The sequence below is a fragment of the Plutella xylostella genome, chromosome 27 (assembly GCF_932276165.1).
Source record: "Plutella xylostella chromosome 27, ilPluXylo3.1, whole genome shotgun sequence".
Lineage (NCBI taxonomy): Eukaryota > Metazoa > Arthropoda > Insecta > Lepidoptera > Plutellidae > Plutella > Plutella xylostella.
In genome coordinates this window covers 661,053-674,228 of record NC_064007.1, presented here as the reverse complement: position 1 = coordinate 674,228, position 13,176 = coordinate 661,053, and the positions used below count along the sequence as shown (strand labels likewise).

The following is a 13,176-nucleotide window of genomic DNA, read 5'->3' as shown; positions in this document are numbered from 1 at the left end:
TATGCGACTTTTAGTGTCGGGGGTTTTTAAACGTTCGTTGGTTAGGTTACTATAGGTACATAATTATGTATTATATTATGTATTTCTTATGTATAATTTCTCTCCTCTGTGGTAGTCTGGAAGAAATTACTCTTAGTAATAAGGCCGCCAATTGTACCATCTATGTTGTGTATTTCCTCGTGTAATTTCTGTGTTTGTGTGCAATATCGTATTGTGTAATGTATCTATGATGCATCTAATGAATTAACATACTTATTTGGTTATTCTTGGTCCTAAAAGGTTTTCTTTGTACTTACAATTTGCTTTTATAAGTAGGTACCTAAGGAATAAGAATTTCTCTAACATAATAAGTACCTAATTATTAACTGTAACACTGGACGAAACAAAACTACTTATGTACTGTCAGTTTCATAAGTAGCTACGCCACTTTTGTACCTTGTCATAACCAAACATCACAATTTCAGAATTTATAATTTGACATGGTACGAAAGTACCTAGAACTGTGTTTATATAGATGACTTTATCATATAACTTCATAGAGTCAGTAGAACGTAATCTGAGAGAGTAAAACAAGCAACCTAATTTGGAATCTGAAAGACTGAGACAGAGCGAGACGATACGAAACAGCACTGAAGTGGAAGAGGGACAGAAGGCCAACAATGCGATGGAATCAATCAACAAGATAGTCTTACTTGATTGAAGTTGATTGTCACATAATGATTGGGAGAGAACGTGACGACCACCGCTATCTGTTACTAGCACGCAAATACACTCAAGAGCAATGAAAAAGTTCCACTTAGAAAATACTGTGATCCAAATATTTACGTTTTAAAATATTGCACACGGGGTTAGTAAGCTAGCCTTTTCAGTTTAGGAGTAATTTGGTGCTGGAACTTTTTCATTGCTCGTGATGATTGTAGGAATATAATAAAATATAATAAATAATACAGAGTGATGCAAAAGTAATAGTGGTAAGACTAAAAGGCGATATCATTCTGGACAACATTTGGAAATTCGAAAAAATTACTAACTCATGAAGTTGTTACCTAAATAAAATAATAAGTATACTTCTTTTAGACAGTATGGTTTCCGTTCCACAGAAAATCTTTATCATGAAGGTTTAAGAAATTCGATTCAATTCATTCATTATTGGAATTGGAACTCGTCATAAAGATTCAAACAACAAATAAACACCAATAAAAAAACATTATGGCAGACGTTAATTATTATTGCTAATATGAAGATTATGGAAAATATTGCAGCCTTTTAACATTAATGAGCAGGTTCCAACAGTTCTGTTAAAAATGCAATTGAGGAATGATAATTGGCTGTCAAAACATATTTTAACTCAGTTTTTACAAAAGGTATTATTATTGCAACCACAAAAACCGAATAACGTTTGAATAACCATTATTACGTTAACAAAAGCGCGATGACCGAATGACTTTAGCGGGACTGCGAAAGAATGCATCGATGTTATAGCTTGTCTAAAAGGAATAACCAAACATAACAAAATTCTCAGACGGTTAAGGATAACAAACGGGCAATCCTGCTGAATTTCCTCGAAGTTCAAACGCAAACACGCACAGCTCTGGCCGGCTCAAATCCTCGGACCTCCGAATATTGATTCACAACACTACACACACAAACACTGACAGTTCGTTTGTTTGTTTACACCACGTGGTGTGCCGCGGTGGACGCGCGGGCGCAGGGGCCGACAGTATGACACTGAATCAACAGCGAGCTCGATACTACGGCTTGTATTCTCGTTCGCTCGTGTCGAATCGAAAGTTGTATTGTTCCGATGCGCTAGTCAGCAGGCGGCCATTGTTGTCGAGACGACGTCATCTGTCACAGCCGTCATTGTCACCTGTTAACGCTTCAGTCTGTGTTAGGTATGGTTTAAAAAAACTGGTACACGTTGCGAAAGTCGCAATTTTGAGGGTCTTCAATTAGAATGTAGTTTGGCAGTAAATTGTCCGTTTATACGACATGGAAGATATAAATTTTAATTAGCGGGTTTGCGGCCTAGATATGTAAACCTGTCGCATTAAGCGTTGTTTTACCTCCAAATATTATGTTGTCGATAAATTTAATATTAATACTACTTGATGTACGCAATATGTTTGCGAATGTAGACGATGTAGAGCAATCCTACCTACATATTATAACAATTAATCATTTTGGCGAAACATGAAGAGGATAACGAACGAACGACGAACGACGACTTTTTGATTTAATAAACACTTACAGGTTTCATAAACCATACAATTATAGTATCTGTTGGTTTGAATTTGTCTGACCATCAAAAAGCTGAAAAGGGAACAGTAAAGGAATGCAAATGGAGATAGAGAGATGGAAGCACTCAGACTCACAGCACCCTGGCAGTCGATCATGACTCGGCTAACCATATAACATTTGAAAACGCTATGTCACACAAGACAATGGAACTTTATCAATATTGTAAAACTGAAGTATCTTTGTAAACTGTATGTTCAAGGGAACCAGAATAAAATCCCACAGAGGACACCGGACAATCATGGGCAGTATGGACAAGGGTAAATTGCTACAGAAAATATTGCGAACGCATGATGTAACCTCACCAATGTGGATTATTTTTCCATTTATTTACTACTGAAGTACCTATCATAGTATACTGTAGTAACAACTCATTTTACTTTATGATTTATGAGTTATGCACAATAATAAAATATGGGAACTATATTTCTTGCCAGCAAAGTTTATTTTTGTCATCAACTTGTATCAGCAAATTAATAGATCAACCGCAACAATATATTTTTGTCCTCAAATAAATAAAAAGTGTCCTCTGGTATGAATCAGCAAATAATATCAATACAAAAATCTAAAATAATAGATGGATTGCCAAAAAATTTGAGTTCATTACATAAATAAAAACTTTGTATGCAGAATATTATTTTTGCTCCTCAAATAATAACTGCGCCCGCAGAATAGTAGATTTGCCAGCAAATATATTGACTCTAGGTCGCATGTTGCGATTTCTTTTTAATTAATATTTTATCAGCATTGCAGTAGTTACATTATGATTGGTCCAGTTATTAAAACATTATAATTCGTTAGCAATTTAATACATGAGTTTACAAATTAGCGGAGACGGTGCTATGGAGAGAGCTATGCTTGGAGTTTCTCTGATGGATCGTATCAGAAATGAGATTATCCGTCAGAGGACCAAGGTTACCGACATACTTAGCTGTCAAAATATGCAAGCTGAAGAGGCAGTGGGCTGGTCATATCTGCCGAAGAACCGATAACCGTTGGGGTAGACGAGTTCTCGAGTCGAGACCACGAACAGGCAAACGGAGCGTGGGACGCCCTCCTGCCCGCTGGACTGACGATCTTAGGCGGATAGCCGGTAGTGGTTGGATGAGGAAGGCAGAGGACCGAATGTTGTGGCACTCCTTGGGAGCGGATCTATCTCCACCAGTGGATGATTATTGGCTGATGATGATGATGATGAAAAGAGGAAGTTTAAGTTTTAATTACAATAAGATTGCTTTTGATTAGAAGAAGATTAAGGTTTAAGTTATAATTAGAAGAAGGTTGTTTATGTTGTTTTTAATTAAGAATATTGATGATTTAAACTTAATTTTTTGTTTCATTTAAATATTAAACATAACATCGAGTTATGTGGACATACCTATTAAAATATATACATAAATGTTAACTTGCCACTTGATCATAAATCCCGGCAATTTTAGGTGATTAATTGTTGAATTGATTTAAAATTGTTTGGGGGCAAAAATTTGCTGGCAAATCTACTATTTTGCCTTCAAACCTATTATTTAGCAAATTCAAAACGGATTTAATTGGCGATCGTTTAAATGACACCCATAAAATATGTCTGGTCAGGATGTCGGCTGAAATTGAGGTAAGATGGCCGTTGCCAGCCTCTCAGCAGCCTCTTGTTCTATCCTAACTACCCAAACTAATATTATAAATGCGAAAGTAACTGTCTGTCTGTCTGTCACTTCTTCACGCCAAAGCTACCTACTGAACGGATTTGAATGAAATTTTGTATACAGATGATCTAGACCCTGAGAAAGAACATAGGCTACTTTTTATCCTGGAATTCCCACGGGGGAAAACTTTTAAAGGCGAAGCGAAGCTCACGGTAACAGCTAGTAAGAATATAATTATTCAAAGTTTTCCCTACAGCTTATGATGGTAGAATGATGCGTAGGATCAACAAATGATGGATAAACAGAGAATTACGCTGTACCAACCTTTCGTAAAGCGATGATCGTAAGTACTGTTCAAAGATTACTGTGACCACTGTCACTAGCATAAAACTGTGAGTGTCTATCAGTCCATAGTTCTTCGGCAGATATGACCAGCACACTGCCACTTCAGCTTGCATATTTGACGATACTAAGTACTATTTAGAAGCGTCCGTAGTCGAGCGGGCCTCAGTGATCGTATCTGATCGCTGAGGTTAAGCAACAACTGACACGGTCAGCCATTGGATGGGTGACCAATTTCAAGTGGTGCTTTTCTGGACGCTTCCGTGCTTCGGACGGCACGTTAAGCCGTGGGCCCCGGTTGCTGCTTCGGCAGCAGTCGTTAAGTCTAGTCAGAGGCTTTCGGGCAGCTTGAAAACATCTGACAGTCGGGTTGCCCACTTACCCGACAACTCTCTCAGCACAAGCTTGCCTGTGTTGGGGTCCACCAACCCGCACTTGGCCAGCGTGGTGGACTAGGCCTAAACCCTTCCTTCATTGGAAGGAGACCCGTCCCCAGCAGTGGGGACGTAATGGGTCGTGATGAAGTACTATTCAAACATTTACATGTATCTTATGAATTCAACACATTTACTCTGTCCACTTGGGATGCGCAGGAGACAGTAAATTTTCGCGCATTTTAAACACAAACTGTCACTAAGTTTTCGCGGCATTTTAACTGTCAGTGTAGCAACCGTGACCTCCCATTAAGCTTGTGTCATTAGCGACATGCACATGGCTCGTAATACTACGCCTGTTATGTACAACTGGGCTATATGACACGAGACAAGACGAGCAGCGGGGATCCTATTACTTGTCTTATTAATACAGATGACTGCAAGCTAAAGAGTCAAAATAAAAAGTCAACTATCCACCATATTTAATGCAGTTTGGGTATATAATTATGTGAGCTAGGTAAGTAGGTAGGTATATGAATATATTGTAGGTACTTGGTACAAAATTTGGCAAGGAGGGTTGGTGGACCCGACACAAGCAAGCTTGTACTGAGAGTTTTCGGGTCAACTCGACTGTCAGATGTTTTTAAGCTGCCCGAAGGCCTCTGACTAGGCTTTACGACAAATGCCGAATTTTATGTAATTTAAAATATTTTTATACATAGAAAAACTTCAACTAGATACTGTGTTCACGTGCTATAAGATAACATTAGATACGTGGTGTGGCGCCTATCTATATCTAACACCTATCTGCATACGTACGAGTATATCAAAATATTTGAAAAAATACAAGTAAATCCTTTTTAACGTTTCATACGCATAAGAACCACAATCTCATGATAAGACGAAACAAGAGATTTACATTTCAACTTTTGTGATACTATCTCATAGTACCTATCTTATCACACGTTAACAGACTAACACAATTGATCTGTGAACCCACCATCGGTACATACATAAGTATGCAATATAAAGGGCCGGAAAATGTAAAATGATAGATAATTCCAGGCCAATTTACTCACGCACAAAATTATCCAAATTGAGGGTCTTTTTGAAATCCGAACTCGATCCCATTCGGTACGACATCAGAACAATAATAGAGCGACGCATCACAACACACGGCGGCCGCTGGCGTCCTCGCAATCAACTTTACACTTTATTTATTTTTAATCACGTCACAATATTCACTGTCACATAAAGAGACCACTGGCCGCTAACACATCAATTTCCAGCTGTATTTTTCTTTTGTAGCGCACGGCTCCCACAATTAAAAAACAAAACACTGGCTGCACTCACGCTCGGTTCCCGCCGAAATTTGAACTTCGAACAACGGATTGTAACTGTCATTGTTTGACAGGCAGGATGTTTGGCGATTTTTAGGTGGATTTTATTAATTTTTATGTGTTATTAGTGGTTATTATGAGCGGCGGTGCGCGCTTGCCGAGAGTCGCATACGTCTGGACGCGCGCATTCTAAAATAGAATACCTAATTGGAATCACCGACTGCTAACGCCAGACTGTTAGGGTTGCTGCTAAAATAACTGCTTGGATCGAAGATTTACGCCTAAACGCTGTAAACTCAAGGTAAACACACGTGAGAACGAATAATTGCCTCCTGAGTAACGTATTTCGTTTTGAGTCCTCATTTTGCGCAAGTTGACGTAACGTTTTCACAAAACACACACGGAAATATTGAGTCTATTGCGCGTAAAACTGAAATGTGTTTAACTCCAAATGGCTGAAGTCATAAATTCAAGAGGCAGAGGAAACGACGAGATGACTGGATGAGATAAGAATTTCCTAAAATAGCGCACGATGGCTACCCAAGGTGATATGCCAAGTGCCTGTCGCCTGAGTACACAATTCACTTCAGTAATGAGAGCTCAGAATTCAGAAGTGCATTATTTGCACAGACAGTCGGACAGTTACGATTATTACAGCATCATTGATCATATTCTTAGCGTTTCACGCTGGGAAAGACCAAAGGCAAGAAAATAGAGTTTGTCACCAACTCGCCATGGTGAAAGCTAGACATACATATTAGCATCTGTTGCGGGTGTGTCTTTCAGGGTCTTTTCATGCCTCACAAATAAACCTGTACCTACCACCTAAAGTATATATCATTACCTGATCTAAAAGCCAGGAGATTTTGGAAAAACCATGCAGTGAAGTTTTCCCTGTATTTTAAACCAAGGCCACCCTACATCTGCAGTTATGACGAGTTTAAAGGGTGTTGTTTTTTTTTTTTGAAAATAAGAGCTTTCATTCAAGCTAACGAGGGGTAAATATACGGATTACGGATGCTCTATGCCTACACTAGACTTCCCTAGATCTCATTCAGACTTCATCGTCAACCAATAATCGTCCACCACTAGAATTCTCCCAGTTTTGGTATTTAAACCAGGCTCTGGAATATTCTCGCATAAGAAAATTATGATAGATAGCTGTTCTCGCGAGCTTCGCTTCGCCTTTAAAAGTTTTCCAGTGGGAATTCCGGGATAAAAAGTAGCCTATGTTCTTTCTCAGGGTCTAGACCCTATGTATACCAAATTTCATTCAAATCCGTTCAGTAGTTTTGGCCTGAAAGAGTAACAGACAGACAGACACAGTTACTTTCGCATTTATAATATTAGTTAGGATTAGGATGATCGTAGTTTTATTTCAAGTGTATGCCGCATCGTCTACGCATCGTCTGGACGGCGACCTCGTCATTATAGTGTCACTTTTTATATTTTTACTACAACGTGTTTTATTAATATTGAGATGAAAATTATAGTGACGTACGTACGCTTTTCCCGACTATAATTCTTGTGAGACTTAAATTCTAGTGTCTGTGTTATACTGTTTATGGCTAGGTCCAACTTGTAATTTTTGGTGTATGTTCTGTTCAGTGCATCTTTTACTACTTATACTAAAAGGCTTTTTACAAATTATAAGAAAACGTGCGTAACTATTTATGATTTAATTTCCAAAATCAAAACCACTGTCATTTCTTCAAGTCCAAATACGCATTCTAAAACGGCCCAACCCCCGCGGTATATTGGCACTTCCTCCGCGTAATAACAACAGCTTTCATCACCCGATGACGATGATGATGACGATTATGTCTGCTTATATCTTTAGAACTGGAGGGTTACTCTATATACTGACGAAAAACGAACGAACGGGAGCTGTCGTGCAATCGGCACGTTTAATACAACGAGATAGAGTCTTGGCCCGCGCAGCAGCGCTTCGGAACTTCGTTTTCCGTCATATAGAGTGACCCTGTGACGTCAACGATTGAGGGTTATGTGACGTGAAGGCATATTCGGGAATAACGCACCATGTGTGTTTTATGATGATGATAACATCATGAAGCGTGGAAGGAAACTAGAGAACTGTTACAGACTGACTGGCTAATCCCTAGGCGTCTAGTACGGGATTTGCTATTTTTGAAAACTATACGTCTACGTTTAAGTAAGTATACGTTTTCTGCTGTTATCTGGATACTTTATCTGTCAAAAGTTTCATGATAGTTTCTGCAACAGGCGCCACTAAGTATGCGAGAAAACGTAAACTTTTATAGTTTTCGCCAAATTATCAAACCTGTACTAGACCCCTAGCACGGTGACAGACCCTAGACCATCCCTATCCTCTAGGCCTTCATGAAAGGCCTATGTCCAGCCGTGGACGTATGTAGCAGTACGTATGTTGGTGAAGATCATGTGCGTATATTGTTTTTATTGCTGTAAGTTTCCAGATGACCCTTAAATTAATTCCCTAAACATTTTGATGGTACTCAAACAGCTTAAATTATTGTTTCCCATAAATTAATTTCCCCATACGTTTGCCCTTCACCTATTAAGATTAACGACAAAAAGCTCCAGCACTAATCAGGACCAAACATACGCAGTCACACTCTCACGGACATCAAAGAGATCCGAGACCCCAGTGGAAACATTTAATCACCTCAAAACAAAGCTACACTCTTTCAAACACCACCCTTACAACCCACAAGACAAAGGCGGTATTCTATTACAACTAGTATCAATACCCTACATCGTAAATGAAACCTAATTGCCAGTCGTTAAAGTTTTTCTTCGAATGCGAGGGCCGTTTTCAGCGCACTCTGAATTTGGCATACGATCAATTAAATACATGAGCATTCCTATGATATTAGGTTCAGATAGATCTGGTTCCAACTGGAGTCGACTGGGTCTGATGTTCCATGGGTGTCTCCGTTGTGCGTCTTCTTAGACTGGGCACTTGGGTACACGCATAAAGCCCGTGACATAATAATTATCATTATCAGCATCTAAGAAGACATGCGTATCCAAAGCTGGGTACAAATTCGTCGGTTCTTAGATATTTATATGTGATAGGTATTATATGGTTTCTCTTCAAGCCTGCTAAACGTGGAGATTTTGGGAAATAACTTCAGATATTGATGAAGCTTATAACACAACAACCGTATGCTATCGCATTAGCAACCCTCTTTTTCGTGTGTTGTCAAGATGGCAGGTATGTATACTTTTCAGACTTTTCATATTAGCTTAAACATATTTAATGAGAGAATAAATGTACTTACAAAAAAGTTACAAAATATCTTCAATATATTTAAGCTGATCAAAAATACGGTCTCAAAAATAATACCGTTTATTAGCAACTTACGTTATATTGTTTAGCTAGGTATATTTTTCACCAATCATTCAGTTCTGAGGCTTACCTGAAAAAAAAAACTTCACGTTAGGATAATGTCTTAAAACACTCGCGACTGTCGCGAGCAATGAAAAAGATCCACTCACAAAATGTCAAAATCAAGAAATTATAATCTCCTACCGAAAACAAGGGGTGAAATTAGTTACACGTGCATTAATTATGTTTATGTCCATTGATTTGTTTCTACATTCATAATTTTATTTTATTATGAACAAGATTAACCACCAGATACTAAGTTATAAGTAAGTAGTATTATACTAAGTAATAACTAATATCTAAATAACACACTTTTGAATGGACTATCAATTAAACCATTACTTTACGGTTATATAAATTGTCTCCATAAACACATACACAAGTACATAATATACATACATACAACGGTATATACTCATATGTACACGATACACGCTGGTTTTAAGGTTGTTTTAACCAGGTCACAAAGTGAGTATTATAAAGATACCACTCATAGAGCTTTCTAGATCTCTCTTTGAATACTATAAACGTGAAAGTTTGTAACTATGGATGGGTGGCTGTTTCATAGGAAAACGGCTGAAACTTAACAATTTTTCATTAATTTGACATGTAGTTTACACAGTCTAGCCCGGTGTTCCCTCGGGAAAAATTATACTTACTAACGCCTACCTACCTACGTTTATCAGTGGACTGCTATAGGCTTATGATGACAAAATAAGTTGTAAAATCTTCACTTGGAATAAAATTGTTTCACTTTTACCAACGGCCGGTTCTTCGGTCCGTAGTTTACTGAACCATTTGTCAAAATGAAAAAAAAATCGTATGCAACTATCACGCTTGAAACGTGACTTGACTAATGGTTAATCATTGCTTTTCATTTTTATTCATGCAAAATGAAAAGCAATTATTGATTGAAGTTAACCACGGATCAAAAAACCGGCTCCTAGTATAAAGTTCAGTGAGCTACGCCACAGTGGTCTCTCCTCGCTACCCGCCAGCGAGCGGTAGGTCAGGAGCGAATACCTCGCACATACCTACTAATCGCTGACCGGTTCTGTTTGCGATAAACCACCTGAGGCCCGTTTCTTATAAACTACAACTGGAAACTTAATGTCAAAACTCAGCAAATTATCCAGTGACTTTCTTTCAAAGTCAAATGTAATCCAAAGAACTGATTTGTTGTCAAATCACAAACTGGAAATTCAATTTTAATTAAATTGAAGAAAAAAAACAGCCTGGGCCCGTTCAATAAATTAAATCAATCTGTAAATATGATTAACACCAAATCACACTTCATACAACGCAACGTAGGTACTTCATGTGTTTTCTAAGATCTTTACTTATGCAATCTAACAAACGTGTTTCTTCGCAAACATAAATAAATTGTGTGTCGTATGGAACGGGCTCCTCATAGTTCAATATGTATGGTGTTGCGAAATCGTGTAAGGATTTCAATGTAAGGTCAGTGTTAGCGGAGCCGGTGACTGTCACGGGTAATGATAACGATAACGATATATTATATCGTAATTTCTAGAACTTTCTGAAAGTTTCTGGATATTAATGCAGGTCCAGTGCAATTTTACAGTAAGTAATCTCTCAAATATAGCCTAGATATGGAAACCTCTTTTAATAACTCCAGCTTACATAAAAAGAGCTTTCATGCAATTGGTAATTTATGGTAAGTTTAAAGGTAGCTTAAATGCGATAGAGTCCGTAACTTAGATTTTGTTAATCTAGACGAATAATGGAGTTTAGTAAGTTTATAGGTAAGTATTCATTTACTGCCTTACAGATACAGCTCAATATTATAAGATCATTACATTTAGATTTTTTGTTAACGCCTGAAGTGATTTGGTGAAGTATAAGAATAAAGTTAGTAAGTAGAGAATATAAATAAGCTTCCATATTTTTACAGTTTTTAATGAATAAAAATAAGTCAGTATAAATAGGGGTGGGAATCCAAATAGGCTATTTTTTAAAAAAAAGTATAACTAACACAAAATTGCTACAACAAGGTTGCTACGCAGCGCGGCGTAGCAGGAAAATGGATCGACTATTTAAAACTTGTAACGCCATCTATGGAGATAGCCTTGAACTATGTGTTAAAAACTCATAGATCGCGAGGCGAAGCAAAGCCTCGACGTTGCGAGTTACAATTATAAATCATAGATAGCGCTAGTAGTGTTAATGGAGAAAATATTTGCTTACTTCAACGATTTATTTAAAAAGTTGCAAATGTTTATTGGATAACATCTTATCGCCATTCAGCCTTTATTTTCTTGGGAGGCAGTCACATGATTGATACGCCGACGCCGGTGTAAACCGGTGCCGGCAGAGAGTAGGTACTAGTGATGTAACGAATGTGTGTTTTTGGACATTCGCGAATGCGAATGCGAATATCTGATATCGACATTCGCGAATGCGAATGCGAATATTCAGTTTGTGTTAAAATTTGGGGCCATTTGCATGGTTTGGTGACTATCTAGTACTGGACGAGGTACATTCCGTTCTAGACGCATTCCGAATCAGACTAGCCAATAATTTTCGCAGTTTTTTTTTAAAGTACACTTTAGTTATAGCCCCGTAACTGTTACGACACATTGCGACTGTGTGCGGTTTCTGAGGACGACTTACACGAAACATTTAAAATATTTAAATCTATGGCTGTCTTGCTCTGACACTTCAGGGTTATTGGTAAAGTAGACCTGATCCTTTCAAGAGGTGATAGAGGAAGACATTTTCAGTCGATTGAACTCTATAATGCATTGTCCGAAACTTAACCATTTCTAACATATTGTATATGTAAGTTTTTTTGAAATTCAAAAAATTTTAGCTTAAAACTAAAAAAAAAAAAAAAACTATTTCAATAACTTTTTTGGTTGTTTTGCATAAATAAGTGACACCTAAAATTAACTAATTAAAAAAATCAAATGTGCATTAATTGACTTAAATTAGACACAATACCTCAAATTAGTTATAAGTTAAATTAAAAAAGAATGTTATATGACAATTTTTTGTGCACTTCAGCTTAAAAACATTGTCAACTTATAAGCTTTCAAATAAGATATTTCAATATCAAAACGATTTAGGTATCACTAATATATGGCCAAAACAACCAGAGAAATCGGAGAAAACTCAATAGAGGTTTCCATACTAAAGTCAACAGGACTGAAAACAATCACACTTTTTACCTTTAAATTGGGCTAATATTGTTAGTTTTCCTATTGAATTTTTTCCGCCTGTGCTGGTTGTTTTGGCCACCAGAGAAATCGGAGAAAACTCAATAGAGGTTTCCATACTAAAGTCAACAGGACTGAAAACAATCACACTTTTTACCTTTAAATTGGGCTAATATTGTTAGTTTTCCTATTGAATTTTGTCCGCCTGTGCTGGTTGTTTTGGCCATATGTTGGTGATACCTAAATCGATTTGATATTGAAATATCTTATTTGAAAGCTTATAAGTTGATAATGTTTTATAGCTGAAGTGCATAAAAAATTGTCGTATGATATTCTTTTTAAATTAAACTTTTTTTTACGTTGTGAATATTTAAAAAAAATGTTTAACTCTTTTGAGGTAAGTATTATGTCTAATTTAAGTCAATTAATGCACATTTGATTATTTTACCCTTTTTTATGCAAAACAACTAATAAAATATTGAAATATGGCTAGTTTTTTTTATTTTCGGTGTTAAGCATAACAATTTGACAAAAAAATAAAAAAAACTTAAATATTAAATATTTTAGAAATGGTTAAGTTTTGGATAATGCAATATAGGGTTCAATCGACTG

The 13,176-nt window shown here is 37.0% G+C and overlaps 1 protein-coding gene across 7 annotated transcripts in view; it reads right to left on the bottom strand.

The window, feature by feature from the left end:
• Nucleotides 1–13,176, bottom strand: part of LOC105388676 (transcription factor EB) — a 94,937-nt gene that overhangs the window by 68,717 nt on the left and 13,044 nt on the right. The window contains exon 1 of one of the 7 annotated variants that reach the window (XM_038109990.2): nucleotides 1,542–2,138. The exons of 5 other annotated variants lie outside the window; for them this stretch is intronic. The gene's annotated coding sequence lies outside the window, so the exon portion shown is untranslated. Of the gene's footprint in view, nucleotides 1–1,541; nucleotides 2,139–13,176 lie in introns of those variants that run through there. One more of the 7 variants, XM_038109989.2, reaches the window with a different exon arrangement.